The sequence below is a fragment of the Macaca thibetana genome, chromosome 8, assembly GCF_024542745.1.
Source record: "Macaca thibetana thibetana isolate TM-01 chromosome 8, ASM2454274v1, whole genome shotgun sequence".
Lineage (NCBI taxonomy): Eukaryota > Metazoa > Chordata > Mammalia > Primates > Cercopithecidae > Macaca > Macaca thibetana.
In genome coordinates, this window is record NC_065585.1 from 42345942 (window position 1) to 42360272 (window position 14331).

The following is a 14331-nucleotide window of genomic DNA, read 5'->3' on the forward strand; positions in this document are numbered from 1 at the left end:
CCAGTCCACCTCTGCCGGGGCAGCCTTTTCCCAAGTGTGACTTTTCCAAAGGTGGGTGGTTCATTTCTGCCAATCTAACCCAGCTCAAAATAGCATTGAATCAGACTTCTGGGAAGCCCTGTGCTCCAGGCGCCTGCAGAAAAGAGTTAAAAATGACAGCTCTTAGGAAACCAAGAGGTCTAATTTTGCTGAGGTAGGACAAGATGCGGAGTCCTGTGACATCAGAGGGAAGAAGTAGTGGCCAGGGATAGGTTTGGAAAGTGTGAGTGGTGGAAGGTCCTGTGCTTTATGTGGTTGCCCTTCGGGAAGTCCGTGGCCTGGCCCAGTGGGGGGCGGGTATCCTGGGAGCTAAGGTCAAGGTGTGGGAGGGGGCTGTGGCTTAAGCCACAAACTCCACAACCTCCAACTTCCACATTTTCCTTCAGGCTGAGAACCCAAACTGTAGGAGTTGATTCCTCCACTGTTTCTAATTCTGATTACTTATGCTTTTGGCTTGGGCCCAGCTCGACTGCCACCTTCATGAAGCTTTTCTCTCTGAGTTCACTTGACCCTAGGCACTTCCACTACAGCCTTTACTATGCTTTGCCTGCTTTGAGAGGCTTTGCTGTATTCAGCTTTCCTCTCCACCCAGTGGCCCACTGGGAGGCAAGCACTTCATCCTTGCCCCTCCTTAGTGGAACTCCCAGGGAAGCAAATGAGCTGTGGACTCTGCTCTCTTCTGCCCCCACGTTTGGCCTCATAGGCTTCCTTTGTGTCTAATGGGGCCTCCTGTGTGCTGTCTCTGCTTCCAAGAAAGCCTCATCTTGGGTTTTGACCCTATCTGCATTTTTTCTTTTTAAGGAAAGATAATTTTTCTTAATTCAGATATAAATTAGCTTAGATTTGGCTGGGCGTGGTGGCTCACGCCTGTAATCCCAGCACTTTGGGAGGCCGAGGTGGGCGGATCACAAGGTCAGGAGATCGAGACCATGGTGAAACCCCGTCTCTACTAAAAATAGAAAAAATTAGCCGGGCGCAGGGGCGGGCGCCTGTAGTCCCAGCTACTCGGGAGGCTGAGGCAGGAGAATGGCGTGAACCCGGGAGGCGGAGCTTGCAGTGAGCCGAGATTGCGCCACTGCACTCCAGCCTGGGCGACAGAGCGAGACTCCGTCTCAAAAAAAAAAAAAAAAAAAAAATTAGCTTAGATTTTAGATTTTATCATTTTCTAGATTTTTTTAAATTTATGGGTACATAGCAGGTGGGTATATTTATGGGGTACATGAGCTATTTTGATATAAATATACAATGCATAATAATCATATCAGGGTAAGTGAAGTATTCATCACCTCAAGCATTTATCCGTTCTGTGTTACAAATATTCCAATCTTACTCTTTTACTAGTTTTTGTTTGTTTGTTTGTTTTGTTTTGTTTGAGACAGAGTCTCACTCTGTCGCCGAGGCTGGAGTGCAGTGGCATGATCTTGTCTCACTGCAGCCTCTGTCTTCTGGGTTCAAGTAATTTTCCTGCCTCAGCCTCCTGACTAGCTGGGGCTACAGGTGTGCACCACCATGCCCAGCTAAATTTTTTTTTTTTTTTTTTAGTAGAGACAGGTTTCACCATGTTGGCCAGGATGTTCCTGATCTCTTGACTGTGATCTGCCAGCCTCGGTCTCCCATTTTTCATATTTTTAGTAGAGATAGGGTTTCTGCATGTTGGCCAGGCTGATCTCAAACTCCTAACCTCAAGTGATCGGCCTGCCACGGCCTCCCAAAGTGCTGGGATTACAGGTGTGAGCCACCACATCCGGCCTTCTTTTAGTTATTTGTATATGTATGATAAATTATTACTGACTGTAGTCATCCTGTTGGGCTATCAAATACTATCAAATACTAGATTTTATTCTTTCTGTGTAACTACGTTTTTGTATCCATTAACCATCCTCACTCCCTTTTCCCTGGCCCACCTACCCTTCTAGTAACCATCCTTCTACTCTTCTACTGTCTGTCTTCATGAGTTCAATTGTTTTAATCTTTTTTTTTTTTTTCTGGAGACAGAGTCTTGCTCTGTTGCCCAGGCTGGAGTGCAGTGACACAATCTTGGCTCCCTGCAACCTCTGCCCCTGGGTTCAAGCGATTCTCCTGCCTCAGCCTCCTGAGTAGCTGGGATTACAGGCATGTGCCACCACACCTAGGTAATTTTTGTATTATTAGTAGAGACAGGGTTCACCATGCTGGCCTGACTGGTCTTGATCTCCTGACCTCAGGTGATCTGTCTGCCTCGGCCTCCCAAAGTGCTAGGATTACAGGAGTGAGCCACCTTGCAGGTAATTTGTTTTAATTTTTAGCTCCCAAAAATTAGTGAGAACATGTGAAATTTATCTTTCTGTGCCTGGCTTGTTTTACTTAACATAATGTTCTCCAGTTCCATCCATGTCATTGCAAAATCTTTTTCATGGCTAAATAGTACTCCATTGTATATATATACCACCTTTTCTTTTCTTTTCTTCTTCTTTTTTTTTTTTTTTTTTTTGAGACAGAGTCTCACTATGTTGCCTAGGCTGGAGTGCAGTGGGGTGATCTCTGCTCACTGCAACCTCCGCCCACCCGGTTCAAGCGATTTTCCTGCCTCAGCCTCCCAAGTAGCTGGGATTAGAGGTGCCTGCCACCATGCCCCGCTAATTTTTGTATTTTTTGTAGAGATGGGGTTTCACCATCTTGGCCAGGCTCATCTTGAACTCCTGACCTTGAGATCCACCCACCTTGGCCTCCCAAAGTGCTGGGATTACAGGTGTGAGCCACCATGCCTGGCCCATATGTACCACATTTTCTTTATCCATACATCTATTGGTGGACATTTAGGTTGCTTCCACATCTTGGCTGTTGTGAATTTTAAACATAAGAGTGCAGATATCTCTTTCGATATACCCAGTAGTGGAATTGCTGGATCATATGGTAGTTCTATTTTTAGTTTTTTGAGGAACTTCCATGCTGTTCTCCATAGTGGCTATATTAGTTTTCATTCCTACCAAAAGTGTATGAGGGCTCCCTTTTCTCCACATCTTCGCCAGCATTAATTATTGCCCATCTTTTGAAAAAAACCATTTTAACTGGATTGAGATGACAACTCATTGTAGTTTTGATTTGCATTTCTCTGATGGTCAATGATGTTGAGCACCTTTTTATATATCTCTTTGCCATTTGTATGTCCTCTCTTCAGAAACTTTTATTCCGATATTTTCTGCATTTTAAAAATTGGATTATTAGATTTTTTTCCCTTTGAGTTGTTTGAGCTACTTATATATTTTGATTATTAATTTCTTGTCAGATGGGTAGTTTGCAGATATTTTCTTCCATTCGATGGGTTGTATCTTCACTTTGTTGATTATTGTGTTTGCTATGCAGAAGCTTTTTAACTTGATGTGATCTCATTTATCCATTTTCCCTTTGTTTGCCTGTGCTTTTGGGGTATTTGCTCAGGAAATCTTTGCCCAGACCAATGTCCTGGAGAGTTGCCCCACTGTTTTCCTTTATTTAAGTCTTAGATTTAAGTATTTATTCCATTTTGATTTGATTTTTATATATGGTGAGGTAGGGGTCAGTTTCATTCTTCTGCATGTGGATATTGTTTTCCCAGCACCATTTATTGAAGAGACTGTCCTTTCCCCAATGTATGTTCTTGGCACTTTTATAAAAAATGAGTTCACCGTAGGTGTATGGATTTGTTTCTGGATTCTCCATTCTGTTCCATTGGTCTATGTGTTTATTTTTATGCCAGTTCTGTGCCTATTTTGGTTACTATAGCTCTGTAGTATAATTTGAAGTCAAGTAATGTGATTCCTCCAGTTTTATTCTTTTTGCTTGTGATGACTTTAGCTCTTCTGGGTCGTTTGTGGTTCCATATAAATTTTAGGATTATTTTTTCTATTTCTGCGAAGAATGTCACTGATTTTTTTCTTGTGGTTTTGTTTTGTTTTGAGACAGAGGTCTTGCTGTGTCACTCAAGCTGGAGTGCAGCGGCATGACCTTGGCTCAATGCAACCTCCATCTCCCAGGCTTAAGTGATCCTCCCATCTCAGCCTCCCAAATACTGGCACTATAGGTGTGTGCTACATGCCTGACTAATTTTGATATTTCTTGTAGAGATGGAGTTGTGCCATGTTGCCCAGGCTGGTCTCGAATTCCTTGGCTCAAGTGATCCACCTGCCTTGGCCTCCCAAAGTGCTGGGATTACAGTTGTGAGTCACTGCACCCGGCCATCATTGGTATTTTGATAGGGATTGCATTGGATCTATAGATTGCTTTGGATAGTATGGATATTTTAACAATATTGATTCTTCCAATCCATGAACATGGAATATCTTTCCATTTTTTGGTGTCCACTCCAATTTCTTTTTGTTGTTGTTGTTGTTGTTGTTGTTGTTTTGGTGAGATGCAGATTGACTCTTGTTGCTCAGACTGGAGTACAATGGTGCAATCTCGGCTCACCACATCCTCCGCCTTCCAGGTTCAAGCAATTCTCCTGCCTCAGCCTCCAGATTAGCTGGGATTACAGGCATGTACCACGACACCTGGCTAGTTTTGTATTTTTAGTAGAGACAGGCTTTCACCATGTTGCCCACGCTAATCTCGAACTCCTGACCTCAGGTGATCCACCCACCTCAGCCTCCAAAGTGCTGGGATTACAGACGTGAGCCACTGCGCCCAGCCTGTCCTCTCCAATTTCTTGCATCAATGTTTTATAGCTTTCTTTGTAGAGATCTTTCATTTCTTTGGTTAAGTTTAAAATATTATTTTATTTGCAGCTATTTTAAGTGGGATCACTTTCTTGATTTCTTTTTCATATTGTTCACTGTTGGTATATACAAATGTTACTGATCTTTGTATGTTGAATTTTGTATCCTAAAACTTTACTGAATTTATCAGTTCAAATATTTTTTTGCTGGATTCTTTGGGTTTTTCCAAATATAACATCATTTCATCTGCAAACAAGGATAATTTGACTTCTTCCTTTCCAATTTGATGTCCTTTATTTCTTTCTCTTGTCTGGTTGCTCTAGCTAGGACTTCCAGTACTATGTTGAATCACAGTGGAGAAAGTGGGCATTCTTGTTGTGTTCCAGACCTCAGAAGAAAGCCTTTCAGATTTCCCTCGTTCAGTATGATACTAGCTGTGGGTCTGTCATATATGGCTTTTATTGTGTTGAGGTATGTTCCTTCTATGCCCAGTTTTTTGAGGATTCTTTTTTTTTTTTTAATCATGAAAGGACACTGAATTTTACCAAATACTTTTTCAGTATCAATTGAAATGGTCATATGGTTTTTGTCCTTCATTCTGTTGATATGATGCATCACAGTGATTCATTTGCGTATGTTGAACCATCCTTGCATCCCTGAGATAAATTCCACTTGGTCATAATGAATGATCTTTTTGATGTGTCGTTGACTTCAGTTTGCTAGTATTTTGTTGAGGATTTCTGCCTCTCTTCTCTTTGCCTGAGAATTCAGCCCAGGCTTTTTGGCCTGGGAACATCATTCTGCTTAACCCACAGCAACTGTTCAGCAGGAAGAGCCTTAGCTCCTAACCTAGCAGTTGGAACCAGGACTGAGGGTCAAGGGGATATAAGTGTACCTCACTAAAGCTAGCCTGTTGTGCATAAACCCACACTCAGGAACACAGGTGAACCTCACTAAAGTTAGCATGTCATATTTAAAAATAAATTAGAGGCTGCTTCTCTTCACAAAACTTTTTCCAAAGAGCAATTTGCTGTGGTTTGGATGTGTCCCCCAAAGTTCATGTGTTAGAAATTTAATTGGCCGGATGCGGTGGCTCATGCCTGTAATCCCAGCACTTTGGGAGGCCGAGGTGGGCAAATCACGAGGTCAGGAGTTCAAGACCAGCCTGACTAATATGGTGAAACCCCATCTCTACTAAAGATACAAAAATTAGCTGGGTGTGGTGGTGCGTGCCTGTAGTCCCAGCTACTCGGGAGGCTGAGGCAGGAGAATCGCTTGAACCCAGGAGGTGGAGGTTGCAGTGAGCCAAGATTGTGACACTGCACTCCAGCCTGGGCAACAGAGTCAGACTCTGTCTCAGAGAAAAAGAAAAAGAAACAGAAAAAAGAAAAATGAAATTTAATTTAATCTCCAATCCAACAGTGTTGAAAGGTGGAAACTTTAAGAGATGATTAGGTAGAGATCCCATGAATAGATTAATGCTGTTATTGAGGGAGTGGGTTTGCTACTGTGGAAGCAGGTTCCCGATGAAAGGATGAGTCCAGCCCCCTTCCCTTCTCCCCTTCTCCCTCTCCCCACACCACTTCCGCCTCCTTACCTTACTCTCTTGCTTTTAGAGCTTCAGCCATAGTAGACACCACAAAAAGGCCCTCAACAGATGTGGGAACCTCAAACTTGGACTTCCCAGCCTCCAGAAATAAATCTCTATTCTTTATAAATTACCCAGTCTGAGATATTCTGTTATAGCAACATAAAACATGAAGACAACATTAAGTATAAGGTTCTTTGGCTGGGCATGGTGGCTCACACCTGTAATCCCAGCACTTTGGGAGGCTGAGGCAGGTGGATCATGAGGTCAGGAGTTCGAGAGCAGCCTGACCAACATGGTGAAACCCCCCATCTCTACTAAAAATACAAAAAACTAGCCAGTTGTGGTGGCACGTGCCTATAATCCCAGCTACTCAGGAGGCTGAGGCAAGAGAATCACTTGAACTCGGGAGGCAGAGTTTCCAGTGAACCGAGGTCGCGTGACTGCACTCCAGCCTGGGTGACAGAGTGAGACTCCATCTCAAAAAAAAAAAAAAAAAAAAAAAAAAAAGATTTTTAAAATATATTTAGAGGGCTCACTTTCCTTGCAACATTTTGGCCATAGATTTATTGAAATTGAGATACAAAAATCAGGAGGTGAGTTAGCAGGGTTTAGCTTATTTTCAGGGGCCATGTGATGGCAAAATTCCTTATTACTCCAGATGCCAGAAAAGGTGGAGATGAAACTGAGTGGAACTGGGAACATCTGCCTGAAAAGGTTTGGCATAAATTCTCAAAACATCTGACATCCCTTGTTAGCATTTATCACTCTACTGACAAGCTGCCTTCCACTGATCCTCTAAGCCATTCTTGACTACCTAACAGAACAAACAGCCAGACACTCGGTGTTAAAAAAACTTGACTCTGCTTCTGGCTCTGCCATGTACGAGCTCTGCTACCTTGGGCTGCCTGCTGGCATTTCTGGTCCTCAGTTTTAAAAATTGTAAAATATTTTTAAATATTTTTAAAGATTATTGTACTTATGTAAAGGAAAAAATAGACTTCTTTTCTCTCTGTTTACACCCAACAGGATACTTCTGTGATCAAATGTCGGCGGTTGAAGTTTTCCCCCAACAACTAATTCTCCAACACCAGCTGAATGTATAGAGTTTAATTCAATTCTGATACCATTTACCTGGAGTTAAGAGTCAGATCCCATGGGTTTCAGGCGCAGCCCCCCTGTTCAGATGCCAGGCACAGATCTGGGCTTCTGGATCTTCTGACCTATTTGCTATGAATCGGAGGTTCTCATCACCCCTTTTTCAGGTTTGATTATTTGCTAGAGTGGCTCACAGAATTCAGGAAAGCACTTTAAGTACATTTACCAGTTTATTATAACAATATTACAAATGATACAGAGGAACCACCAGACGGGAGCGATGCAGAGGGCAAGGAATGGGAGAAGGGACACAGCATCCTTGTCCTCTGAGGGGCACCACCCTCCAAGTACTCAGCAGTGCACAAGCTCTCCACACACCCATAGTTCAGGGGCTTTGATGGAAGCTTCATCACATAGACATGATCAATTATTAACTCTATTTCCAGCCCTTCTCCCGTCTTCAGGGAATGAGGGGTGGGGCTGAAAGATCCAGGATTCTAACCATGGCTTGGTCTTTCTGGTGACCAGCCCCCATCCAGGAGTCCACCGAGAGTCACTTCCTTAGAACAAAAGATGCTCCTGTCACCCGGGAAATGCCAAGGAATTGGGAGCTCTGTGTCAGAAACCTGTGCCAAAGATAAAATATTAGTACAAAAGATGCACTTAGAACCTCTATTGTTCAGAAAATTACAAGGGTTTTAGGAGCTCTGGGCCAGGAATTGGGAGCAGAGACCAAATATATGTTTCTTATTATATCACAGCCTACCTTGTAGGGCTCTTGTGAGGACATGAGGAAGTAAGTGGCACCCAGTGGACACTTGGTAAAGGATGGCTGAAAATGTTTTAGACTTTGTAACTCTTGAGGTAACAACTTCCTCAAGTGTATAACATGCACATGGGGTTCTTGAGGTCCTGGTTCTGTCCAAGATCAAGACGATCAACCTGAGAGGGCAACTTTTCAGAAGCCACGAGGGAAAAGACCGATCTCAGAGTAGTCAGGAATGTAACAGTAGCTCAGCCTCCCAGCCTGACGGTCAGGAGCTTAGGGCCTGAGAGGCCCTGATGGTGAATCCCTCTGAGGCCTGATCAGTGACAAAGTGTGAGGTGCTGAATGAGGCTTTAATCCAGGAGGTGTTGAAAGAGCCTAATAAACACTTATTCCATTTTGTTAAATTCAAGAGCTTTTTCTCTCTCTTTTTTTTTTTTTTTTGGAGACAGGGTCTCGCTCTGTCACCCAGGCTGGAGTGCAGTGGCACGATCTTGTCTCACTGCAGCTGCAACTTCTGCCGCCTGGGTTCAAGTGATTCTCATGCCCCAGCCTTCTATGTAGCTGGGATGACAGGCATGTGCCACCACCCTCAGCTAATTTTTGTATTTTTAGTAGAGACGGGGTTTCAACATGGTGGCCGGGTTGGTCTTGGACTCCTGGCCTCAAGTGATCTGCCTGCCTCAGCCTCCCAAAATGCTGGGATTACAGACCACTGTGGCTGGCCAAAATCCAAGAGTTTGAAGAAAAATGCTAAGTTGATTTTTTGTGTGTTCCTCTTACCACGTGAGATGTGGCCCTGAAGAAAGCACTAAACCAGACCCTGCCCTAATGGATGACAGGCCCCTGACGGGCCCTTACTGGGCTCTTGCTCCTGTGACCAGAAGCAATAAATGTTCCCAGGGAAGACAGATTAGCAGGCTAGACTGGATGCCCTTCTGAGAGAGAGCAAGAACTGTCCTTTGTACCTTAGGTCTTCGGGCTCAACTGACACCATGCCAGTTTCCTAGGATTGCACAACAAAGCACCAGACAAAATACAGCAGTTCATTTTCTCACAGTTCTGGAGTCTAGAAGTCTGAAGTCCAGGTGGCAGCAGGGCTCCTACTGCTTTCCTCACCTGTTCCTGGAGGGACCTGGCAACTCTTGGCGTCCCTTGGCTTCCAGCTGCATCACGGCAACTTCTGCACATGGCTTTCTCTCCATGTGGCTGTGTCTTTAATTTCACTTGGCGTTTTTTTTTTTTTTTTTTTTTTTGAGACTGAGTCTGGCTCTGTCGCCCAGGCTGGAGTGCAGTGGCCGGATCTCAGCTCACTGCAAGCTCTGCCTCCCGGGTTTACGCCATTCTCCTGCCTCAGCCTCCCGAATAGCTGGGACCACAGGCGCCCGCCACTTCGCCCGGCTAGTTTTTTGTATTTTTTAGTAGAGATGGGGTTTCACCGTGTTAGCCAGGATGGTCTCGATCTCCTGATCTCGTGATCCGTCCGTCTCGGCCTCCCAAAGTGCTGGGATTACAGGCTTGAGCCACCGCGCCCGGCCCACTTGGCGTTTTTTGTTTTTTTTTTCTCTTTTTTTTTTTTTTGAGACAAAGTTTCGCTCTTGTTGCCCAGGCTGTAGTGCAGTGGCATGATCTCAGCTCACCGCAACCTCTGCCTCCTGGGTTCAAGTGATTCTCCTGCCTCAGCCTCCTGAGTAGCTGGGATTACAGGCATGTGCCACGACACCCAGGTATTTTTGTATTTTTAGTAGAGACAGGGTTTCTCCATGTTGGTCAGGCTAGTCTCGAACTCCCAACCTCACGTGATGCACTCACCTTGGCCTCCCAAAGTGCTGGGATTACAGGCATGAGCCACCGCACCCAGCCTTACATTAGCTTTATAACCAAAGGGAAAAAACAATTTTTTAAAAAGACATATACAAGTAATTTCCTGAAATGTACATTCCAGGAAAGTTCTGGCTGGGAAGAGAGCAGCAGTTGCTGGGATCCAGCTGATTCCCATGCCTATAAGCTACAGCCATCACCCCTGTGGAGTCTCTCCATGTGGAAGGATGGCAACTTGCATCAGAATTAGCCATGATGCTTGCTAAAAAATGCAGAATGCAAGGTCCCACCCTAGACCTACTAAATCAGAATCTCTGGGCACAGGGCATAGGATTTTTCAGTTTAACAGGTTTTACACACTGCATTTGAAACCCCTGGGATTTAGAGGCTGTGGACAACCCACTTCTCAGTAACCCAGTGGTTTGTCACACTAGCCGAATGTGCCCCCTCAGCCCTTTCAGTACCCAACACTGTGCTTTTTTTTTTTTTTTTTTTTTTTTTTCTGAGACGGAGTCTCGCTTTGTCGCCCAGGCTGGAGTGCAGTGGCACGATCTCAGCTCACTGCAAGCTCTGCCTTTCGGGTTCACGCCATTCTCCTGCCTCAGCCTCCAAGTAGCTGGGACTACAGGTGCGCACCACCACGCCCGGCTAATTTTTTGTATTTTTGGTAGAGACGGGGTTTCACGGTATTAGCCAGGATGGTCTCGATCTCCTGACCTCGTGATCCGCCCGCCTCGGCCTCCCAAAGTGCTGGGATTACAGGTGTGAGCCACCGCGCCCGGCCTTTTTTTTTTTTTGACAGAGTATTGCTCCATCACCCAAGCTGGAGTGCAATGGTGTGATCTTGGCTCGCTGCAACCCCCCTGGGAGGCGGAGGTTCACACACCACCACAACTGGCTAATTTTTGTATTTTTAGTAGAGACCTCGTTTTTACATATTGGCCAGGACTTGAACTCCTAACCTCAAGTGATCCACCCACCTTGGCCTCCCGAAGTGCTGGGATTACAGGCATGAGCCACTGTGACTGACCTAACACCGCTTTGAAAAATAAAACCAAATAAACAGAGCAGTTTTTTTTTTTTTAATAAAGTCAATTCTTGGTTGTACCTATGATGGGAAGCTGCAAAGCAAGTTATTCAAAATAATATAAAATTCGTAATTAGGCCGGGCGCGGTGGCTCAAGCCTGTAATCCCAGCACTTTGGGAGGCCGAGACGGGTGGATCACGAGGTCAGGAGATCGAGACCATCCTGGTGAACACAGTGAAACCCCGTCTCTACTAAAACTACAAAAAACTAGCCGGGCGAGGTGGCGGGCGCCTGTAGTCCCAGCTACTCAGGAGGCTGAGGCAGGAGAATGGCGTGAACCCGGGAGGCGGAGCTTGCAGTGAGCTGAGATCCGGCCACTGCACTCCAGCCTGGGCGACAGAGCGAGACTCCGTCTCAAAAAAAAAAAAAAAAAATCGTAATTGTATTTTATTTTGGAATCTAGTGGCAACAGAGTGCTCTTCTTAATTTGTCCCAACAATTAAAATGAGTCGACATCCCCAGACTCTACACTATCAAGTTTAGAATGAAGAAAAATACTTTGTCCCCATTAAAAAGTAAGTATTCTGTATGCAGTTAGTTGAGAGTTGTCATTATAGACATGATTACTGTTAACTCACAACCTTGAGTTTTCCTTTATTGATTGGTATAGGAGACTAATATCTGGGGACAGCTGAAAATTCTCCACTTTTTTTTTTTTTTAAGACGGAGTTTCACTTTTGTTGTGCAGGCTAGAGTACAAGGGCAAGATCTCGGCTCACTGCAAGCTCCGCCTCCTGGGTTCAAGCAATTCTCCTGCCTCAGCCTCCCAAGCAGCTGGAATTACAGGTACCCACCACCACACCTGGCTAATTTTTTGTATTTTTAGTAGAGATGGGGTTTCACCGTGTTGGCCAGGGTGGTCTTGAACTCCTGACCTCAGGTGATCCATCTGCCTTGGCCTCCCAAAGTGCTGGGATTAGTAGGCGTGAGCCACCGTGCCTGACTACAAATTCTTCACTTTAAGATGTGCCTGAGCTCAGGGCAGGGGTTGGCCGAGAAGGCCCTTCCAGCTCAGAGACGCTGTGACTTGCAGAGCAAGGGGTGTTGTAACATGCTCTGAGAGGTCCCAACAGCTGTGCCACTGGCTATCTCTTAAATAGGTGAAATTCAACACTGCAAAGAGGCAATAACTCAAGGTATTAGTCCACACTTGTTGCTTCCGGAGTGGGTCATAGCCTCTTAGAAGAAAAGATGAGCCATCTCGAGAATAAGAATTTCTGTCTATGTATGGGAGCAAGCAGAAAAAAAGAACCAGCAACTGGGAGGCTCTGCCTTTCGCCTCCTGGAGGGGTCACATTCCCTTTTGAGCCTTCACAGGGATGGCTTCAGGAAGACTTTTGCACCCCTCGCTCCACCTGACCCCCCTTTTTGTGAGGGAGGAGGGTGAGAGGAAGCAGCCTGTGGAGGGCTAAGTGCTTGGCGCCTTAAATAGCACCTCCGTTTGTGCTTTGTCATGATCCCCACGCTCTGGCAGGAGCGGGCTCTCTGGGCGCTGGGTGACAACCGCCTGGGTTCAGGGAGGCCTCGAGCAATCAGCAGGAGGGACGCAGGCTCTGAGGAGCAGAGGGTCCGGACATCAGGCCTGTGCCTCCCCCAGGCATGCCCTTCTTTCCTGCTGCACTGGGAGGAAGCAGAGGGAGGCAGCTGACGGGGTCAAAACCCATCCAGGAGAAAAAAATTTTAAAGGAAGCCTGGTATCTTTCACACAACATGTAATTAACTCTCAGCAGAAGATGCCACGGATTCATAATGGGAGCCGACAGCGGGGGAGGAAGACTCTGACAAGCATGAGATTTCTCATGGTTTTTTTTTTTTTTTTTTTTTTTAAATTTAATTTTTTAAAGGAACATGAACAGTTGCAATGATAATCGCGGACCTTCGGTAATGGAGTCTCCCAGCAACAAGCCAGATCCTGCCGTAGCCCACCCTCTGCCCTGGCAAGATGAGCGTGGAGTCGGGGGTTTTGCTGCTTCAGTGCAGCAGTCATGGAGCTCTGGCCTGGCCCTGATGGATTTTTCTCATCCCTGATGCCCTGAAGTGGGCCCGCCAAGCAGCCCCAACTCTTTTGGGCTGTCCCCACGTGTGGGCTGTCCCCAGAGCTCTCTCCTCTCCATGACAGCAGTCCTTGGCGTCATCCCAGCCTCTGGCCCAGGGCTCTCAGGGTCATGCTTCTGGCACAGCTCAGGCTCCCCTGGGTGCCCTGCCCTTGGCGGGTGACTGCACCCTGGGAGGAAGGGAGGTGCAGCTGGAGAGGAGGAATGGTGGGGAGCCTCAGGCGGGGTGGCTGGAGGCAGGCAGTGTCTGGATGGCTGCCAGAATAGGGGCCAACCCTCTCCCAGGCACAAAGGGCTCTCTGTAAGGGACACGCCGGCCCCAAGCGGAATCCAGGAGGCTCATGTTTCTTAATACAAAGGAGGGTCATTCCCAGACCAGCCTGGGTGTGGCCTGGAGGCTGAAGCCCTCTGGGCGGTGCCCTTGGACTCCCAGGGTCCCATGTGGGGGGCTTCAGTCCTCATTCTGATCTGGTCTGCGCAGGCAGATGGAGAGAGGCCTGGGCAGGAGGCCTCACCTCTTCTTCTGGGAGAGGTCTTCCTAGGTCTCCTCTACCACATTCTCCCTCCCGCACACACACATGCATACACACGCTTGCACACTCAGAGTCCAAGGGAGAGAAGATTCCCATCCTAACCACACTTAGATTAGCCAAGTACATTGTGCAGACCCTTCTTCTGGCTGGGAAGCATATCACGAGAGCCACTGTGTGACCACAGGCAACAGGATTCCTTCTCTTCAGAACTCGGAAGTGCTCCCTGCCACGAAGCACCTTCTCAGTGTGACCCTGCCAAACATAAAATAGATATGCATATATGTATATATGTGCATATATATATGTGTATATATATATAGAGAGAGACTTAAAAATGGCATGGAAGAGATTTGAAATGGTCATGCTGATGTGTCTTTCAGCCAAGCCTGAGGCTGATTTGGGTGACTGTGCCCTGTGGAAAGAAGTGGATCAGGGGGATACCTAAATACTCACTGGGCCTTGTGGGCTTTGTGTTTTTAAATCGAAGAGTTGGAGTAGGATCTCTACGCTCTCTTCAGCTCTTGGTACAGGCCTGAAAGCCACAAGGCTGGACATCCACCCACCAGCGCTGCCCACCCAGCTCCCGAGGCCCTGCTGCATCAGAGGTCTCTGTGGATGTCTGTGGGGGCACTGGCAGGCACAGTCCCTCCCTGGACCATAGCTGAGGTCTG

At 46.3% G+C, this 14331-nt stretch overlaps 1 protein-coding gene across 28 annotated transcripts in view; it reads right to left on the reverse strand.

The window, feature by feature from the left end:
* BAALC (BAALC binder of MAP3K1 and KLF4) overlaps window positions 1-14331 on the reverse strand; it is a 1274875-nt gene that overhangs the window by 430805 nt on the left and 829739 nt on the right. The window contains exon 1 of one of the 28 annotated variants that reach the window (XM_050800761.1): window positions 7473-7479. The exons of 26 other annotated variants lie outside the window; for them this stretch is intronic. The gene's annotated coding sequence lies outside the window, so the exon portion shown is untranslated. Of the gene's footprint in view, window positions 1-6604; window positions 6609-7472; window positions 7480-14331 lie in introns of those variants that run through there. One more of the 28 variants, XM_050800756.1, reaches the window with a different exon arrangement.